We start from the raw sequence: 21,069 nt of genomic DNA, 5'->3' as shown, positions 1-21,069 counted from the left end.
ATATAGTAAATAAAACTCCAGTGAATGCGGCCACTTAGCATGTCTAAAAGATCCATTTTTACTTCTAATATTAACACATTTTTAAAGACATCTTTCTCTGGCAAAAGCCAAAAAATATTTGTTTCCTGTTTCAGTAAATAGTCACCATGGTAGAGCAACTCCATCTGATACTTACTCCCTGCTGCATACAGCTGATCCCCCTTTATCCCTGTTTACTGCAGGGATACTATTAAATACCTTCAGCCATTCCTGCTTGCAGATTTCCAGAGAGCCCATATCCTGTTTATAGCATCTCTGCCCAGGCTGCTCTATGGGGGAGCTCCAAACAGGAGAGAGAAAGGGTTGAGGGGGAGATGCTGAGATTTGGAAGGAGAGGAAGGAGGTGGAGAGATGTCTGCTGCCACCTCCAAGCACCAGGGTGCTGCACCATTCCCACTGAGAGCAACAGCAACAGAGAATCAGAGAATCACAGAAAGAGTTGGGTTGGAGGGACCTTAAAGCCCATCTTGTCCCATCCCTGCCATGGGCAGAGATGCCTCCCTCTAGGCCAGGTTGCTCCAAGCCCTGTCCAACCTGGCCTTGAACACTTCCAGGGATGGGGCAGCCACAGCTTCTTTGGACAACCTGTGCCAGGGCCTCCCCACCCTCCCAGGGAGGAATTTCTTCAGTCTTCAACATAATTAAGTGTATTTCCCAATGGTCCCAAATGCATCCAGGGAATGCCTGGATGAGGTCTCCAGAGCAACAGTGGCTGCTGCAGTGCTCTCCAATTTCCACAGCCATTCCTGCACTCGCCAGCTTTCCCTGAGCATCAGAAGTTCCTGCAACCTCCACGGAGCCCCAGGTGCAACCCCTGGTGAGAGCTGGGAGCCTGAGGCCCTCAGCACACTCATCAGACAAGCAGGGAAGGCTTTGGAGCCTGATTTGTTTTGCTCTTCCCAGCTGTTGTGTCCAGGTGGAGCAAAGATCTTCCTTTTTGAAAGGACTGCACCCACCCAGCACTGCTGTCAGGGACCGACACAGCCATGAGATGTGTGAGCTGTGCGTGGGTACCTGCAGACACACCTGTGCAACATCTGCACACATCTGGGAAAGGTCTTCAGTGGTACCTGTTGGGGAAGATGAGGAAAACTTAATGAAAGTAAAATCTGACGTTGAAGCAAATACTAAAGAAAAAAATATTTATTTATTTATTTATTTATGTGAACTTATATAAAGTATTAGTTTAACTTTAGGAGATTAGTTCAGTTGATTGCAGCATGGGGCTAATAATGCCAGGGTTGTGCATTTGATCCTTGTATGGGCCATTCACTTAAGAGTTGGACTCGATGATCCTTGTGGGTCCCTTCCAACTCAGAAGATTCTATGACTTCAGCCCTTTATCCCTTTGTTAAATGCTCACAGTGATTTCTTGCTTCTCCTCAACCTAGAGTGGATCTGGGGTTTTTAAGCCACGTGTGCTCTCTGCAAGAGAGTTTATGAGAGCAATAAAAGGCAGATTGATGATTAAGGGAGACAGGGAAGGGTTTGCACATCTTGCTGAGAGCAACGTGGGTTTGGTTGTTGGGCCAGTCTTCCTGACATGTGATGCTTCACGTCTCATCTGACCTGCATTCAGAAGGAATGTAAATGCATCCAGCCTCAACATGGTCTCCTGTAGTGGGCTGAGCCTCTTTGGGCACCACTTGGGGCTTATGGGACACCAGCTGTGGGGAGGATGACTTGTCCTTGTGCTTCTGCAGCAGGATGACTGCAGGGCCTGAACCTCACAGAAGAGGTGGTGAGGCATTTGAACAGGCTGCCCAGGGCAGCGGTGGAGTCACCATCCCTGGAACTGCTCAACAAACATGTGCATGTGGCACTGGGGGACATGGTTTAGTGGTGAACCTGGCAGTGCTGGGTTAATGGTTTGACCTGGTGATCTCGGAGGGCTTTTCAAACCATAATGATTCCATGATTCTGTGAAGCTGTCTGAAGTCAACACGCACCCTTGGTTTCACAGGACCAGAGCCAAGAAGGGGGGTTGCTGTGATGCTCTGCACTGCACAGCCTGAGTTTAGGTGTCCGGATCAAGAGATGGATTTGCAAGGCTGGATTCCCTCTGTGGTGGACAGGGAAGCTGGGGAGGGGGCCCAGGCAGCTTCCCAACATCCCCCACTGGGAGCATTGGACCAGAGACCATGAATGAGCAAGGCAGAGGCTCCAAGGCACAGGCAGGGAGCAGGCAGGCAGGCCCTGGCTGCAGTCTGGAGGCTTTGACCCTCAGCTTCAGCATGGAAGCCCTGAGATGTGTCCTCTCCCCTTGGGTGGATTATGCACATCACATTTGACACTCCCTGGCTGAAAAGCAGAAATGTTGCAGGGTCTCTGAGCTGAGCAATTTGCATCCTGTGGGGTCTGTGCCACACTCTAGTCTGCATTCAGGCACTGCTGGGTGAGGGAGCTTTTGTGGACCACTTCCAACTTTGTCTCCTGGGGAAAAGGAAGAGCAAAGATGATAAGATCAACAGCCTCTCCAGTCTTCCTCGGTGGATACCTCCCAAAACAAGTTATCATCCATCCCTCACAAACCCTGTTTCAGTGCTGAGAGTACCCCTCACCTCCCAGCCAAGCCTGTCTGACCCACCAGTGTGCCAGTCTTGGCATGACCACCAGCTCCATCCCAGCTCAGGGCTTGCTGTGGAGAAGCATGGATACATGGGAACACGTACCTGGCCAGGTCAGCAGCCCAGAGACAGGAGCCCAGGCACAGAGCTGGGCCTAAAACATTGACATTTCAAGCCTTGCCATCCCATTGACCCGAGCAAGGCTTGGAGGGCTGGGAGAGCCACCCCATCCAGAAGCTTGGCAGCGCTGGAGCCACGAGGCCGGCTGGCAGCCACCTGCCCCCCCCAGGACAAGTGGGTTTTGTTGGAGGTGTGTGCAGGATGTGGCTCGGTGACCCCTCCGGGCGAGAGGCGGCCGCTGTGCCCGCGGCTTCCTCGGCCACGGCCGGGGCGCCAGGCAGAAAGCCCTCTTTGTGCTGGGGAAGGTGTCAGGTACTCGGCGTGCAGGGGTTGAATTGGGGCTTTTCATCGAGCCAGAAGGTTTGCCGGCTGAGGAATGCTGGCTCCCGGCTGGAGCTGGCAGGGAGCTGCCTGCCATGAACCCGCAGCCCGCCCTCCCCGTCCAGGGGCTCTGCGGGGGCTGAGGACAGCAGGAGCGCTGTGCCCTCCGCGGGGACACGGGGATGGAGTTCTTCATAAATGAGCCCTCAAGGGGGAGAAGTTGCTTCCTCGGGAGGTGCATCCCGGGCGGGATGTGGCGCTCGGAACCTGCCGGTTCGCTGGAGCTGCGGGGGCGCTGGAGGTGCAAACCCTCAGCATAAGCCCTGCAGCATCCAGGCAACCATTCCCCCAGCTTTAGGGAATAGTTTCCCACCACAGCGCACACAAGGGATGCTTTTGCAAGGGAAGATTTTAAGACACAGCCCAGGAGTATAATTGTGCTTTCGAGTTTGCTCTGGTTTGAAAAGTTTGGGAGTCTTCAGTATTTGGGGGAATATCTGATGCTTCAAGCCTCACTTTCGTATCTTTAATTTGGAGGCAAGGAATCCATAACCCATCTGACAAAACTACTTTGAGTTTTTAATTAAGCTTCTGTGTCCCTCAAAACTGACTGTAATGGCTGTTATCAAAATTGACATTTCTCCCACAGTAACTGCAACTGCTGTAGGAAGGATTTGGGTCCCAGTTCAGGCTGATATGAGCCAGACAGCAACACACAAAGCTAGGACTACTGCCTGGGTTGTTTATTTGGGTTTTTCTAACAGATATCTTGCCATTTCTGCCCCAAAGTCACTTGGAGGTTTTACTTCAAGAAGCTGTCAGTGGTGAAGCTATTAACTTCCAGTGATCATCATGCAATTAGCCAGAGTCACTGGGGGAAATGCTGCCTCCAAAACTGCTGGATGCTGCTCAGTGTTAGAAAGTGGGAACTTACTTCAAAATAAATAAATGAGAAGAGTTCATTTAAAAGGCCCTAAAGGCAAATTCGTTTCAGGCCATAGCTTTGATATGGAAGCCGTGTATGTGCCCATCAATGAGGTTTTGAAGGCTTCACAACTTAAGAGGAAAAGCAGAAAGGCCCATGTGGGAAAGAAAATCAACAGCATTTGCTGAAATGACAGGGTTTCATTGCGTGTTTGAGCTGAACGAGGCACTTCAGAGAAAGGAAATCCAGCCTTAGTGCAGGCAATAGAGGCAGAGCATGCCAGGGATTACCTAACAAGGGAATTAGGATGGGATTTCATCAGAGCAAACGGCAAAAGAATGTTATAAAATAAAAAGGTACAAAAATAAGCAATGAAAAGACATGAGAATACATAAAATCTGATGTTTGCGAGCAGATGGAAACCTGAGAGAAATGGAGGGTGATGGCAAAAAGTAGCAATGGGAAACTGAGGGGTGTCTTCAAATCATTCAGGCCCACAGAAGATGGGGGTAGAAAGCTGCTCTGGATCAGCTCATTTCAGGTTTTCAAATGAGCAACGAGGGTATCAGAAGAAGATGGTGGAATAAATTGAGGTGCTGAAGAGCAATAAGTCACTGAGCCCTGGTGATGCATCCAAGGCTTGTGTAGGAACATAAGAATGAAATGACTGAACTACTAACAGAAATATGCACAGGAAGATCTGTGCTGAGCAGCAATCAAAAATAACCAGGGAAATGATAGGACGCAGCAGGGAGGGGAATGGGTGGAATCTGGAATATATTATAAAGCCATCACACGAGCCAGCAGGGTGCCCTCCTCCTGAGCAGCTCCCTCCCTTGCAGTCCTGTCCTGCCCCATGGGATATGGGGGGCAGAGGGCCAGAAAGGCTGGGGGGAGCAGCAGTGGGGTGCACTAGGGAGGGTGGTTTGGTGGGGAGAGCAGGTGAGGAGGAGATGTTGGGAAGGGGATACCCACACAGCTTGATATTCTCTACCTCACCCACTTCTGTTACCCAAAGATGAGGTGTCAGGGAGTGAATCACAGAGGATGCTGTGGGACTCACCATCCTTAGCTTAGCACAACTCGTACAAGATGTACCAGCTCAGAAGGCCTCACATGGACACCCACGGCTTGTCTAGAGGGTTCCCAAATGCAAGGGGAGGTCATAAATCGTCTGACTCCCTTGGACTGCTGGCAAGGAGGAAGATGTCCTCCCCACATGCCACTTGCAAGGCTCTGGAACACCTCTTTAACACAACACCAAGAGCCAGGGGATGCAGGAGGTGGAGTGCAGGCAGCAGGAGAGTGGGACCCATGGGGCAGGGTGGTGAGGAAACACTCCCCTTCCAGGGGGCAGAGAGAGATGGGAGGGAAGCAGGAGGGAGGAGAGGAATTTCCTTTGGATCTGTCCTTGTTGGTGAGTGTTCTTCCTCATATCTGAGCTGGCTGAAGGCCTTTTACAGACTTATCCAGTCCTAGAAGACCTGCTCATGGTGGTTGTGCAGCATCACTGTCCACCCTTTCTCTTGGCCGTTTTGTGTCCCCGGAGAGCATGCAGCAGGGGACAAAGCAAGTAGAAGAGCACTGTTCCTACCACCTCTCTTACATGGCAACAGGCCTTGTCACTCTCTTCTCTGGCCTTGGAGGCAGTTCCTGCTCACAGACCAGCCAGCAGCTTCCCTGGGAGTCAAGGCTCAGTGAAGGAGAGGGTCTCCAGGAGATGATGATTCATGGTTGTTCACTTTAGCCAGAGCTGGATTGAATCAACTCCTCTCTCCCATGGCTCTGCCAGGTCTCATGGCCCAGGGAGGGGAGGAGAGAGGAGAAATAATGAGATTTCTCATCCAGAATCGTGGGGGATTTATGGCTGTTGTGATAACCTCGGCCGTTAGTGAGGCTCGCACAAGAAACCACGCTGATTTCCAAGTTCCTGATTTACTAAACAACAAAATGAAAAGTCAGCATAAATCACCTCTGCTCACAAAAGTGGCAGCTGTGGGGTCCCTGGGAGCCTGCCTCGGGGATATGCAAGGGCTGGTGCCTGGCTGTCTTGGCCCCAGGGTCTCCTCTGAGCTCTGACCAGCCCAGGCACTGGATGCAGGACGGGCAGAGCCACCTCACCCTGACATGAATTGCCACTGATGGGGCAGTTACACAGAGCACAGAGCCAGGGAAGTAGCTCCATACTGGGGCTGGGTAGGGCAAGCAGGGCATTGAGAAACTCTTCTTCCCCACGCCCTGGGATGGGTCCCACAAGAGGTGCAGGATGGAGTTTTCCAGGCAAAGCCATGGCCACCCCCAGCCACTGCTGGAGACAGTCCTGCTGCTGGTGGGAGGCTGGTCTGGAGACCTCAAGCCCCCTTCCACCAACCCTGTTGAGATCCTGGGTTTCCAGCTGAACATTTCCCCAGGCATTGCTGGACCAGTCTAGGACGTTTCTGCTTTCTCTTGCATGCAGCCCCTTTAGGCAGCTTTCAGCATCGTTCCCAAGAAGATACCTCTGCCTTCCCAAACCAGCTGGCAGAGCTTGCATCCTACCAAAATATCTGTGTTTCCCAGTGCTACTACTGAGTGTAAAAGGGGAGTTTATAAAAAGAAAACAGTTAAAAACCCAACAAGGCAACAGGGTATGTGGCAGCATGTCCTGCAGCAGTGGGGGAGTGATGGTACTGGGGGCACCAAACCACTGTCAGGCTCATGAGGACCTCAACAACCGTCTGGAAATGCACTGAATGAGTCAGGACACTGCTTGCTGTAGCTGTACATTTTGGGATCACCTTCCAAGTGATCATGAAAGATCATCACTGCTGCAATGGTGGTGAAGCAGGACAGATATCCTCAGGCTTCTGTCAGGGCAGCCTGGACATGTATAGCTCTGTCTTACAATAAAAGGTCACAGAAGTGGTTTGAGCAACAGCCCTGAAACTACCTGTATAAGACTAGAAGCAAGTTATATTGGTTAGAAGGGAAACAGGCAAGTTGGACACACCCATATCTGCTGAGAGAAGTTACTATCCTGATAAAGTAAAATGAAGAGAACCTGACACACTGCCAACACCAAATGGTACAGGGGAAGTTGCAAGTAGCTGAATGTGCTTAATACTATGTACAGGAAGAAATTATAATTATTTGCAAAATGAAAATGCACAGAAAACCTCTACAGAAATACAAGCTGGTTTGCTGGGGCAGAACCAGGCAATCTGCAGCTCAGGAAAATGCAGCATCTAAGGCAGAGAAGTAAATAGAAGGTGCTTGGAGTCAGTACAATTCACTGACCTCTTGGAGATCCATCACTGCTTCAGGCAGCAGGAAGGGAGACTGGACATGTCTCCAGGGGGATTTAGTGTCCCAGGTCTGTGACTTTGTGAACTCCACAGCTGGGCCCTGTTCCCAGCATCGACCTCAACCTAGGAAACAGGCAAAGACTCCGGACAAAAATCCTAAAATAGGAGTTGGTAATTTCTTTCCCCATCCATCTACCTGGGAGAAGCCCATCCCCTGGGTTTGCCTGGATCCTTTTTATAGGCCTGTGATGGGAGAGTGACACCTGTAAGATAAAAAACTGCATTGCACTAAGAGACTAGCCTGACTTTCCTTGCTGATTTCTCCTCCTAAGCAGACTAGCCTGCAGACCCCAATATCATACTGAATCTGGTTCCATAAACTGTCTCCCAATCTACAGAGACTTTCATAAAATTCAGCTATTTCATCCTCATTCACAGGTTAGGCTGGGAGATCTGTTGTGCTTTGCTGAGCAGGGGAGTGCACACTGCACAGAGATGATTGCTTTGAGGCTTGCACAGAAGAAAATGTTGCTTCTGGATAAATAATCCCTTCCCATAGCTCACAGCACATTCAGCATCTGACGAACAGCATTCCAGCAGCCAGCATTGGTTTATCCAAATCACACTCCTGGCCCTTGAGACTCAGGAGACATCACGGTACAGACACTGGATTATTGGACAGAGTTACTGGTTATTGATTTCAGAGTTAATCTGACAGAGTCCTCAGCCTTCAAGGTGCTGCAGAACTTAGCATGACAAAAGGTATGGGGCAAAGCACTGCCCTGAGGCACAGGCACTGAGCTGAGGGCTGGGTTTGATACCACATGTGCAGGGCCATCTCTTGAGGACAGTCTTCTGACAAGGTGGTCCCTTGTCTGCACTCCAGTGCAGGCAACACCTTCATCCCCCCAGCCTGCCTGGACCGGTACCAGTACAGGCAGAGTCCAGCCCTGCTGTCATCACAGGGAGAAAACTCCCCAGAGACAGGAAAATGAACTTTTGGCATTAAATTCTGCCCCACTCATCACTGCCCAGGACAGAGAAACAGAGGTGCTACAGAGTCCTCCAGACATCCAGGTCAGCTGGGGGGCTGACTGGAGATAAGATAGGGCAGGATGGTGTGGCATGGCATGAAATGACATGGCACAGGGAAGGGATGGCCAAGGATGGAGGGCAGATGTGTCATGTCAGCCAGGCAGGAAGGGAGCTGGGAGTTTGGATTGACAGGAAGCTGAACAGGAACCAGAGTGTGCCCAGGTGGCCAAGAAGGCCAATGGATCCTGTCCTGGCTCAGGAACAGTGTGGCCAACAGGGCCAAGGAAGTGATTCTTGCCCTGGACTCAGCACTGGTGAGGCCACCCCTGGAGTGCTGTGTCCAGTTCTGGGCCCTCAACTCAGGAAGGACATTGAGGTCCTGGAGCAGGTCCAGAGGAGAGCAATGAGGCTGGGGAAGGGACTGGAGCACAAGTGCTGTGAGGAGAGGCTGAGGGAGCTGGGGCTGTTCAGCCTGGAGAAGAGGAGGCTCAGGGGAGACCTCCTCACTCTCTGCAACTCCCTGACAGGAGGGGGGAGCCAGGGGGGGGTTGGTCTCTTTTCCCAGGCAACTCTCAGCAAGACAAGAGGGCTGGGTCTTAAACTGTGCCAGGGGAGGTTTAGGTTAGATATTAGGAAGAAATTCTTTACAGAAAGAGTAATCAGCCATTGGAATGGGCTGCCAGGGATTCTGCATCCCTGGAGGTTTTTAAAATGAGACTGGCTGTGGCACTTAGTGCCATGGTCTAGTAACCACTGTGGTAGTGGATCAAGGGTTGGACTTGATGATCTCTGAGGTCCCTTCCAACCCAGCTGATTCTATGATTCTATGATTCTGTGTTAGTGATGTGACCTGCACATCCCATCTTCACCTGAGGGAGCTTCTTACAGCCCTGATGATACTGATGGGAACAAATTTGTGGGGGGTGTTTTTCTCTCCTCCCAGTAAAGGAGAAATGGTTCAGCAGTCTTTGTACCTCACTGCCTGTTTGCTGTCATTTTCAGTGCATGTTTTTGCACTGAAGTACCTCAAGCCACGGAATACAAATGCTCCTCTAGGTTTCCCCTGCTTGACACAAGACTGCTGAGAAATCTCAGATTCTCCTTAAGGCTGCCTGTTTGAGGGGGCAAAATGGGGGAAAAGAGTCACATAAAACACACGAAAGCCCTGGAGGTGGAGCAGGGCCCACGCGGGGTCCCCAGCCCCACTGAGAAACCCTTGTTTGGTAATAAAAATATTCCAAGCCATTTAATAAAACTTGACAAATGGCATGAAAGTGTTTCACAGCTCTGGTCATTTTCCCATCTGTAATGACCCAGGAACCAAACAGAGCGGAGTTTGTAAAGGACTGTGGGGGAGCAGGGCTTATTAGATTACAAAGAACATGACTTGTTGTGAGAAAACCCAAAAAAGTCATGTTTTTTGTCATGAAAGTCTAGGCTGTGACAAATTCAATGTGTTAATCATGATGGATTTTTACTGGAAATCCGCAATGCAGAGTAGGGTCATTGCAGCTCTGGCCCTGCTCGAGCCTTCCTGCCGGGCTGGGGGTGTGTGGTGATGGAGCTGCATGCTGGGATTATCCTTCTGTGTACCAAGGAGGCAAACTGGGGCAATCACCTCCCCCCCCAAAAAAAAAAAAGGGACTGCCCGACTCCTCTCTCCCACAACAGCCTCCCTTGTTGAGCTGGACCGTTTTCTCTGACCAAATCTGCATTTCACATCTCTCCCTGCCTGACCCATCCCTTGTTCCTGTGGATAAATCACCCTCTTGTCCTCCTGGGGAAGCACAGTCCATGATCACAAATGAGCCTTTCTCCGCAGGGCACGCTGATGTCAATCCACAGCTTTATTTTTTTCACTTCTCTTCCATTTTCTTCCCCTTTTCTCCTCTCTTTAGGAGGCTCTTTCAAACAGGTCCCCTTCCCGTTCGGCCCAGAGGTTCCTCCTCTGAACTTGCAACCCTTCCCATCCTGCAGCACTGCTTTCCTATGGGATAGCACAGCTCATCCTGGGCTCAGGATGAGGGTGGAGTGGGAAATAACTGCAAGGGTAGCCTGGCTTCTTGAGGGGAGACACAATTTCAACTGCTAGTCCCCTACTGCCCAGACAGGGCTTGAGCTCCAGCAACAGCTTTGGAGAGGATGGTCCCATGGGAGGGAGAGGCCAGAGTGGTGAGCTGGTGTGGTCTGTGATGGGGATGGACAATGGGCACTAGAGAAAGCAGTGGGAAGACAAGGCCAGTGGTCAGTGGGGAGGAGAGTGAAGGTCTGTGACAGGCTGATGTGCAAGAGTCTGGACCTTTGCAGAAGACTAGGAGGACCAAAAGGGAAGGAATCACACTCAAAATGAGGAAAAAGATGTAAGGAGGGATTGGATTAGGAGGCACAAGTATCAAGGGAAGTTTGAAGAAGAAGGTAACTCAACTGAGAAAGCCCCTCCCTCAGCCCTGCAGGGAAAGCATCTTCCCCTGTTGTTCCACATCCCTCAGCCCTTTCCTGCATCATTCCTTATCTCCAGGCTGTGGTGGGGTTAATGCCACTGCAAGGCTCTGGAAGCTGCCCCATCTAGCAGAGGACATGGTGGTGTGCAGGTCTCAAAGTGGTCTCCAGGGGTTGGAGAGCTGCCCTGGGCATCCCCAGGGACATCCATTCCCAGGCTGTGCTCTGCTGGATGAGGCAAGCCACTTCCCATTCCCTCCAGCTGAGCTCCAGGGTTTTCCAGCACATCCTCCAACCTTCATGTCAGCATCCTCCCTGTTTAATCTTCACGGTGGGTGCTGCATGGAGAAGCCTGTGCCAGTAGGGTATGACTGGTTTTAAGCCAAGCAAACCTGCAAATCTGAGCAGCGTTGTCCTACCCCTGGAGCAGTGCCCAGAGCTTCAGGACTCTTCCCACAGACTCCTTTAGAGTCACACTGCCTGGCACAGAGGAGGCATCCACAGCCCCTTTCCCAGCAGAAGCATCACAGCATCCTGCTGCCCAACACAGGATGCCACATACACCAACAAAAGGGCAATGGGAAACCTCCCTCCTTCCCCACAGCTCCCTCCACTTTCTCTCTGACCCTCCTCATCTTGGCTTTTCTCCCCCGCTCCCTTTCACGCTTGCTGCTCCCTTCCTGCTTATTAACTCTCCAACCCACCCAAGGAAAGTGCCCCCCATGACAGAGCTGCACGGAGGATTTATGAGCCCAGCTCTCAGGGGAAGGAGCCTGGGCATAAATCACAGAATATTTAAGAAAGTGATCTACATTTATTACACTTAATACTATATTTAGCATGTCCAAGAGGACCTTATAAATCAGAGACAGTGCAGAGCTCAGTCTGGGGCCCCGGGGGAACCTGTCCACTCAGTGAACGTGTGCGAAGCCTGAAATCAGCAAGAGCAAATTTATGTTTGAATTCTTTGCTAAGTTTATTCCCCAAATTAGGGCTGCATATCATGCTGATGGTTTCCTGAATTGGGCTGGGAATTCGGGGCCCAGGCTCACTGCCTCTCCCCGCACACACACCAGCCACACTGGTCCATCCTCCAGGACCTCACCGGAGAAGTCTGTGAGCATCCGTCATGCTGAGGGATGAAAGCACTGGCCAGTGATCATTAGTCTTCTCCTAATCCCAGGTTAATGCACTGTGCTCCAGCTCAACCTCAGCCTGCTGCTGCAGGCTCTGAAAAGAGACATAAAGTTCTCCTGTGTTTTATAGAGAGCCCCAGCTCTGCTCAGGCCTGTCTCCTCTGCTATTCGCTGGTGTTTAATGCTCCATCATCCCAGGCCAGAGCGATCCCTCCCCGCCAACTGTGCTGGACCAGCAACTCACCTTCATCTTCTGCACAGCCAGAGCTGCAGAACAGGCAGCTGCTGGTCTCTGTTCTGGAGCTCAGAGCCTTTGCCACAGGTTTGGACTCAGGCAAAGGGAGGCTTCATACTTACCTGGTGATGGACTCCAGGAAAAAGGGGGGATGAAGCAAGGTCCATAGAGCCTTGCTGTTGTCCAAAATTGATAGTAACAGAGGTCTGTCAGGAAGTGGGGAGTCTAGTCCCTTCAGTAGGAGGACAGACCTTCTCCAGCAGGTGCTGAAATGGTCATTCCTACCCTGATTTTTTTCCCACATACAAGAAATTTCCAAGTCTGTTGAAAAAAAATAAGAGAAAACAGCACGAGGTGTTTTTTCCAGCTGAAGCATCCCTGGACAAGTGAGTGCTTGAGAGGGGCAAAACCCTCAAACACCTCTCCCCAGCCCCAGCCAGTCAGGACACACCAGTCCCGTGGGGTACACCCATGCCTACGCAGCTCCCTGGATGGTGGAGGCAACAAGTCACCTCCTGCTGGCTTCCAGCTGAATCTGGCTGAGCACCATCCCCAAAATAACGGAGAGAGAGGCACTGGTTACTAACAGGAGCAGCCGTCTGTCATCCTGACCCGGTGTTTAACCCCAGGTGGATGCAGAAAAGCCCTGTGTGTTGTTCTGCGGGTGCTGAGTGGTTTATGGGGCAGCCCTGCTGCTGACACACTGACGGCTGGGCTCCCAGGAGGGCCAGCGAGCCCCGGGCAGGGGCAGCTTGCCAGGGGCCTGGGGTGATGCACGAGCCGAGCAGTTTGAAGCTGGGACTTGATGAGTGGAGAGTACAGAGTGGAGGAGTGAAGCCGTGACCCTGGGTGCTTGTCTCCCATTGTACTTCCCGGAGGATGCTTGTTCCCAAGTGGGTGCTTGAGGGTGCCCAGCACCACCCGAAGCTGGCTGGGCACTCAGGAGCAGCAACCCAGCCACCTTTGTGATCCCTCTCTGGAGATGTGAGGTGGTGACTTGGTATCAGGAGACTTCAACACCAGCGAGGGGATGGTGTCAACCAGCTGATATCTGGGTGTGGCAACCATGGATGACCCTCATCAAGCATCCCCCTGATAAGCCAGTGGATGTTCCCGAAACGGGCATCTCCAACCTCGGGCACATCCGAGATGCTACTGCCGAGACAGTGCCAGCTGACTCGGGGGCTGGTGCAGTGCTGGGCTCAGCAGAGACAATTTCGCCGAGGTCCTCGCGCCCCAGCCAGGGCTGCTCACATCGGCAGCCAAAGCTTCCCTCCTTCCCTCCTTCCCTCCTTCCCGGAAAGCCCCGCTGCCCGCGGCGCCTGCCGGGAGCCAGGGGACCCTCGGGCCGGGTGCGTGCGTGTCGGTCCGTCTGTCTCCTCTCGCGGTTTTCCAGGAAAGCTGCCGTGATTTACGAGCCGCGGACAGTGCTAGCTGAGTGCTCGGGAGGGCTTGATTACAGTTTCCCAGAGGAAGCTGTCTGTTTGGAGATGGCAAGGTGACAGGGTTTATACAGCACAGCACAATGTGTCTAAGCAAAGCTGTCAGCCAGAGATGGATGAAGTGACGGAGAAAGCCCATTACTTCATTCACACCTCAACAGGCAAACAATAAAACACTTACACACAGCGGCGGCGCAGGGGGAGGGGATCCCCTCACCCCCCGCAAAAATGCACCAAGCTGCTGCCAAGGCATTTGCTGCACTTCAGGCTTGGCAGGATTGGGCAAAGAAAGGGACAGAGGGGACAAGCAGCGTGGAGGGAAGATGTGCATCTGTCCCCAAGGTGACATGCCACGTTGTTGTGCTGGACCATAACAACCCCCTGGCTTGCATGCCCGCTGCAGCAGCAGCAAAAGGCCAGGCCTGAGCAAGGGACCTATCCTGGATCATGCACGAGGCCCCCAGCCCATGTGAGGTCTGCAGGGTGGCTGCTGCTCACACCCTGAGGTGGGGCCCGGGAGGGAGGGTGTGCTGGGCAGGCACAGCCCAGGCTGCTGACCCAGCTGTCCAGTTTAGCCCAGTTGACCTGGGAGCAATACCTGGATTTTCACAGAAGTCGTGACCAGCTGCCCATGAACTCAGAGCTCCTACTCTCAGCAAGCAGGAGCCCCTCCATGGTGACCTGCTGCCACCAGCCAACCCACCTGCACGGGGAGCTGAGCGGGGCAGTTGTCAGTGAAGAGCAAGCGGTGCAAAAAAGACTTGGCAGAATGTGTGCTTTTCTTTCATCAGATCGCCTCACACGGGCCTGCAGGTCAGTGATCCCAGCACGTGGAGAAAGCTGTTCCCTCTGCTCCCTCAGGATGACTACTGCAACAATGAGAGGGGCAGAAACAACACCCCAGCCTCCACCCTGCACACCCCAGGCAGCGACCTCACGCACAGTGGAATAACAGGACAATAAAATCAGCAGGGCTCATGCTGGGACACACTCACTGTATGTCCTTGGCTGACACTCAAGTATCTGAAAGTAATGACTCAGGATGCGACTCCTGTTAGGAAGCCTGTTTTGCTTTCACTGCTGCCTCCCAGCTGAGTGGGCCCCGAGGAGAAGGTACATCCATCTCTCCCGGGGTTCAGCGGAAGCTGAGCTCTGCTAATGCTCCTGCCTTGAACTCTTTGCCAGACTAAGCTCTCCTCAAAAGCAGAAAATTAATTACCTGGCTGGTTTATGGGCTTTTCACAGGAAAGAGAAACCCCTGATGTTCTCAGTCTCGGTGTTGGGAATGGAAAGCACCAGCACTGAGCTTGTTTATTGGTAGGAGATGCCAATGCCGAGCTCACACGCTAAAATTTTCTAGGAAACTTTGTAGTGGCCAGTCAAAGAGCTTTGAAGTTCAGCCTGTAAACTATGCCATGTAAAGAACAGGATGACAATTTTAATGCCACAGAGACCTTGGCCATTGTCATGTGGTTGGGAAAGCAATCCCACACCAGTTTAACAGTCCCTCCTCCCTGTGTGGGAGAGAAGCTAGCCCAGGAGAAAGAGCTTTTCTTACTTCCTTTTCCTGGGAGATATTCCTAATCCAGTTTCTGTACATTAGGTAAGAGTGCTGGGCATGCTGTAGTGGGTACTGATGCTTTGACTAGACGGATTTTGCTTTTTCAATGTGTTTTTCTGCTGCGTTACAGGATTTTCAGTGTGTTACAGTATTACTGGCTATACAGAATCATGGAATGGTTTTGGGCTGGAAAAGCTCATCATGCTCCACCCCCCTGCCTTGGGCAGGAGCACCTTCCACTATCCCAGGTTGCTGCAAACCCCATCCAACCTGGCCTTGAACACTTCCAGGGATGAGGCAGCCACAGCTTCTCTGGGCAACCTGTGCCAGGGGCTCAGTTTAATGAACCAAGGTTGCTCATCACACCAAGTCTGGGTGGACTGTTGAGTCAACAGAAAACATCTTGCTCTTTCCATGCTCTTTCCATTCTCTCTGATGGAGTTTTCTGGGGGAGTTTCAAATTAAAGAAAAAAAAAAAGATACTTTAAAAAATCATAATTTTTTGGAAAAAAAAAAATCAAACTTGGCCACAGGAAAAAAACAATATTTCATAAAAATGGGATATTTTGAAAGAAGGACCTTTATTTCCAAGGGAAACAGTGCTTGCTCATAATAATTGTGTTGCTCCTGACCACATAAGACCAGGAGAGCACTGCCTGGGGATAGAAGCTGGCACAGCCACCCAGCATGGCACTGCCCCTGCTCCCCACCACAGCAGGGCCTGTTGTGCACTCACACAGGTGCTTTATTAATGATAAATGTATAGAAAAAAATTGATTCCTTCTCTCCTCATCCCTCCCTCTCCGTGCCAGCATCCAGCTCCTTGCATGCTCCTTGACACCCACAATACTGGAGGCATTGCAGTAGCCACACTTTTTGCCCCGTTTCAGTGGGAAATAAGGACTTTACTGGTTTACCACTTGTTTATTGGCATCTTTGTGCCTCTGGAAAGCCTGGCAGCCCTGGCAAATGAGCTCAGCTCTGGGATGAGTTGGTGGAGTGTGACTACCATGGACAGCTTCGTGTTTTGCAACTCCCCAGCTGGAGCTGCCAGGCAGGGTTGTGCAACCTGTGTCCCAGACACAGGATCTGTCTGGAGCAGTCTCCCGGCCCAGAGAGCAGATGGCACACTCCTTCTGGGCAAGGGTGAGTCACCCACCTTGCTGGGACCAGCCAGACTCAGGGTGACTTTGCCTCGTGTGGCTTTGCTGAAATGTTTCGGAGTTCAGAGTGACGGGTGACAGCTTCCAACCAGTTCATGTCCCTAAGCCAGTGCCACACTCCTAAAAAGTGATGTATCACATGCAGAAACCCACAGAGAAACTCTCTCGAGAAACCTACTTTTTGCCACCTCAGAAGCCCTTTACAGACAAACCCCTCCACTGCAGACATTGTTTTGCAGACATGCAGAAATCCTCTCCTTGGAAGGCAGCTGCTGCCCAGCAAATGCTGCCAACTGCACATGTTGGCAGGAAAACCTATGTGGGCTTTTCCTGGCCAGCCAGGTGATGTTTTCCCACACCCAACCGGGTGCTTTGCAGAGCAACCCTGTGTGCCCCCATGAAAAGGGGGTCCTGCACTAAATGATGCTGCATTTTACAGGAGAGCCACAGCCTTAGGGGAACACGTCACACCTCTGCCTTTAGTTCACATGCAGGTGGGAGCTGACCCTTTGCTGGCCCCTGGGAGTCAATCTACCCCAAGGTGAGATGTTTCTAACGTCTCTCGTGGCAGCAGCTTTAATTTGGGGGTACAGTGGGTGGCAGTTTGCCTTATTTCATAGTTTGTGACTAGATTCTGGCTCCTTGCCGGAGAAATATTTCTGGAGAGGCAAAGAAGAACCTTCACAGAGCCAAAGGGCAAAGCTGCAGCCAGGGTCAAATCACCCTGCCTGATCCAAGCATACACCCCAGGAAAAAGCAATGAAGCTGTGACACATCCCCTTCTCCAGGGCCAGTATCCCACTATCTCTCACCTCTTGGTGACACCTTGTGGGGGGGAGCTTCTGTTTATCTTGGATGTGACTCTCTGGGGTGCTGCAGGACAGGCAATACCCCTTTAGCCTCATCTGACCCCTTGGCTGGGTGTGGGATGTGCAGGCTCCGTGTGCTGCTGTAGAAAGTGGTGTTACAAAACTCCCAGCACTACGTCCTGGGGCTTTTCCAGCACAACACTCGGATAATGGGAAACTGCAGAAATAAATCTGGGTCTTGGCTCTCCACAGCGTGGGATCTGTCCAACTGGATCCAAGATGCTGCCTGGCCTTATGGCACCCACAGCCCGATGGGACCAGAGGCAGGGGCTATCAGCTGCCTTTTGCTTCTCTGCCCCGTGTGCCTTCCCAAAAATAATCCCATGTTCTTGGGAGATAAAGCCCTTCAAGCTCCCTTGATCTTTAGTTTTGGGATTGTTTTTGTTTTTTGTTTGTTTGGTTGGGTTTTTTTCCCCTCTTTCCAGAGGTTTCAGCTGTTTCTTTGTATCTGAAAGTGATGAAAGAAAGGAAGCAAACACCAGGCAGCACTTCCAGGCACTCTGAAACACCAATCTGGGTGTAATCCAGCCCCCTAAAACTCTTCCAGCCTCAGTCTCCTGCACATACAAACTCACCTGCAGCTCCCCTGCCTTGGTCATCCAGCTGGAGCTGAGCATGGGATGAAGCTGTTCTGCAGACCTTACATCTCACTCTGCTCCACCAGGCAGAACCTGAGGGGAGGTCTCAGCTCTAGGAGCACATTCAGGCCCCTTCTGCACTTGGCAAATGCTTTCTCTTTCAATCAGGAAGGGCTGCATCCCTTTGGAGCATCTCTTCTCACTTCAGGGGTCAGATAAGTTGCTTGACCTCCTTAGGCAAGCATCTGGCATCCTCATTTCTCAGAATCACAGGATCCCAGAATGGTTCAGGTTGGGAGGAAACTTAAAGCTCATCTAATTCCACCACCCCTGCCATGGGCAGGGACACCTTCCACCACACCAGGTTGCTCCAAGCCCCATCCAACCTGCCCTTGGACACTTCCAGGGATGGGGCAGCCACAGCTTCTCTGGGCAACCTGTGCCAGGGCCTCCCCACCCTCACAGGGAAGGATTTCTTTCTAATATCTAATCTAAATCTGCCCTCCAACTGCAGGTGTTCAAGTGCTGGGTACCCAACAAAGCAGATGGGGACACCCCAAACACACATCAATCTCCCCAGCCTTCCATTGAATCCAGCCCTTATGACTACCAGACTATAAAATGTTCCTGGAGGCAAAGAGCACCCTGGGGTGCAGGCAATGCCCAGACAAGTGGGGTTTTTGGGGGGCAAACAACCAACATTTGAGCAGAGTGTCACTCCACATCCAGGAGAGATGGTTGGGGGGCAGCTCTGTCCCTGAAAACCTGCTGTGTTTGGTTATTTTTGGCTAACATAGGCCCAAGAGGTTAAATGAAGCTGCAGCCCAGCAATAAATGCTGTATTTCCCATAAAGATGTGTCCTAGTTACAGAAATAGGGGTGGAGTTCTGTTTATTTCACACCACCCACGTCAGCGTGGAAGGGTGGGGTTTGCAGCAGAAAATGCTGAGATGCCAAAAGCAGAACCTTTTCCTTGCCTCAGTCACGTGTAATCTCTTAGTTTTTTCTTTGTTTTCCCCTCCACTGCTGAAAAGGGGCAGCTTGAGCAGCCTTAATTTTCCCTACCGAGTTTTTAAAACCACCACAAGATGAAACAGGGGGATGTTTTTAATCAGAAACTACAAAAGAAAGATGTTTCATGAGTAACCCAAGGCTAACGAGCCCATCCATCAAAGCTGGGGACTAATAACGTGGCTGGGGTGGAAATCTCAGCGTGGGATTGGCTCCCAAATGAGTCACCCACCATAAGACCAGATGCTGTCATGGGCTGGGCATCCAAACTGGCACACAAGGGTGGCCCAGTGCTGCCAGCATCAATAGGGTCAGACACAGGGGCACAGATGTGGGCAGCAAGTGGCAGGAATTGGAAGGTCTCATCAGGTCTCTGCAGTGCACTAGGACAAGGAATTTGGCTGAATTTTTCAGGTCAAATTCAGCAGCTCAAGGGAATGTGCTTTTAAATTTGAATGGAGTTGCACCTCAAACTCTTGATCTGCTTGTGAGATGCCTGACATCTCATAGGAGGGGCTGTTGTGTTCCCTGTGGGGCCCTTACATTGCCTCTTCCTGGTGTACAATCTTCAGTGTGTGATGGTTGGTCAAAAGGCCACAACAGCCACACTGCTGGAGGTGACCCATGGCTGCAGCTGGATGTCAAGACACCCCCAACGAGTGGAAACAAAGAGAACAAAAAAATTTCAGCAAAGTGTGGGGTGTTCACCCAGACAAACCACTGCAGAGGCACCTCAGCTCCGTGGGGAGAACAGAGTTTGACACCAAAAGAAAACTCTCCTGACTTGTCCCTGTGCTACTGTGGACAAGTGCAGGGATGTTCTGGGGTCAGAATGCGCAGGATTTTAGGATACCTGTGGGAGCATGATGCCAGGCTAGAAGCATCAGGGAACAGAGCTGGACATGAATGGCTGCTTTTGGCAGCAGAGGGGACGGAGAGTCCCCGAGGAGCCGACATTCTGCCTGTGAGAATGGGATGAAGGAAGAGGCAAATAAATCCCTTTTTCTCTGGCCAGGTGGTTTCCTTTTGACAAATGATGGCTGTGGGTCAGGCAGGTCTGGTTTAACAGCCCCCCTGTGCCAGCCTGACATGCCCATAACTCTGCTCTGGCAGATCACTGAAATAATTGCTCATTCTGCGAGGAAAGCCAGAGGCTAATTACAGGGAGGCATGTAACATGATTCCAGCAAAGGAAGAGCTCTCCAGGGCTGCCTTTCCACACACATTGCTCAAGGGTGCATCTCAGTGTCCTCTTTTACATGCACACACCTCCCTTTGCACATCCCAGGTGGCTTTCAGCAGGAAGGGCCTGAGGCTCACCCAGCATCGCTGTGCCAGCCTGCTGCATCCCACAGCACTTGGCACATACTTGACAGTGAGACCACGGGGGACCTGGAAACTGCTGGTGACAGGGAAAACTGCCCACGTGATGGGGGCAGGAGGGCTGTAGTGGGAGATGAGCGAGACACTTGCTTGGTACTTTGGTACTGAAGCATCTCTCAGTGGCACCACGGTCCCCTGGTGCATCACAGCGAGGGCCAGAGCAGAGCTCCTCACTCAAAGGTGAGGCCTGGAGTGGGGATTGAGGTACTGGTAAAAGGCTAATGAATGGAAAGCATCTGGGGGGCTGCAGATCCCAGTCTGTGAGAGAAGTGTTAAACAATGGGGATGCTCATAAATGATGGGCATCCAGAGCTGCCCCAGTCAGCCTTCCCCAGTCCAGCCACCTCTCTAACATCTCTCCAGCCAATCCTTTGGATGCAGCTGGTGCTCTGACCACCAGATCAAGGTGGCCCATGCAAGGGAGGAAGAGATCCTCCATGTCAGAGATCACAGATTGTTCCTTGGCACCTGGGAGCTCCCCATGGCAGCAACAAGGTCTCCTAAGCTCCAGATGAGAGTCACAGAGAGACCCGTGCCAAAAGAGGAAGGAGAGTCCCACGGAATGCCCTGAGCCATGCTTCACATTATACCCTCAGCTGAGCCAGGGCAGTTCCCCAGGAATCAGTGCTGAACAGGAGATGTTCAGCATCCACAAGTTGCTTCTGGTCCATTTGTCCAAGAAGAAGCCATGAGGGATGGTCTTCAGAGTCCTGCCCCTAAACAGAGCCTTAGCCAGGCTCTGCATCTCCAAAGCAGATTGATGGCTGGGGAATACGACCTTCTGTGGGAGCAGGGAGTGCCCCAGCACCTCCTCACTGCCTGGCTGCAGGAGGGGCTGGGGGAGCGGGGCCAGCTGGGAGGCTGCAGCATTCCCAGTTGGCCATTCTCCGCCACCGCTCAGGAATGTGGCTCGAGGTGGAGCAGCAGGTGCTGGAAGGAGGGTTGCAACCAGTCTGGCCCT

The 21,069-nt window shown here is 51.9% G+C and overlaps 1 long non-coding RNA gene across 1 annotated transcript in view; it reads right to left on the bottom strand.

The window, feature by feature from the left end:
- LOC135425922 (uncharacterized) overlaps positions 1 to 21,069 on the bottom strand; it is a 337,473-nt gene that overhangs the window by 201,082 nt on the left and 115,322 nt on the right. The window contains exon 2 of the long non-coding RNA XR_010435796.1: positions 17,986 to 18,029. This is a non-coding gene — a long non-coding RNA (uncharacterized LOC135425922). The remainder of the gene's footprint in view (positions 1 to 17,985; positions 18,030 to 21,069) is intronic.

This window comes from Pseudopipra pipra, chromosome 22 (genome assembly GCF_036250125.1).
Source record: "Pseudopipra pipra isolate bDixPip1 chromosome 22, bDixPip1.hap1, whole genome shotgun sequence".
Lineage (NCBI taxonomy): Eukaryota > Metazoa > Chordata > Aves > Passeriformes > Pipridae > Pseudopipra > Pseudopipra pipra.
The sequence above is the reverse complement of the archived record's forward strand: the minus strand, read 5'-3'. Positions and strand labels throughout refer to the sequence as shown.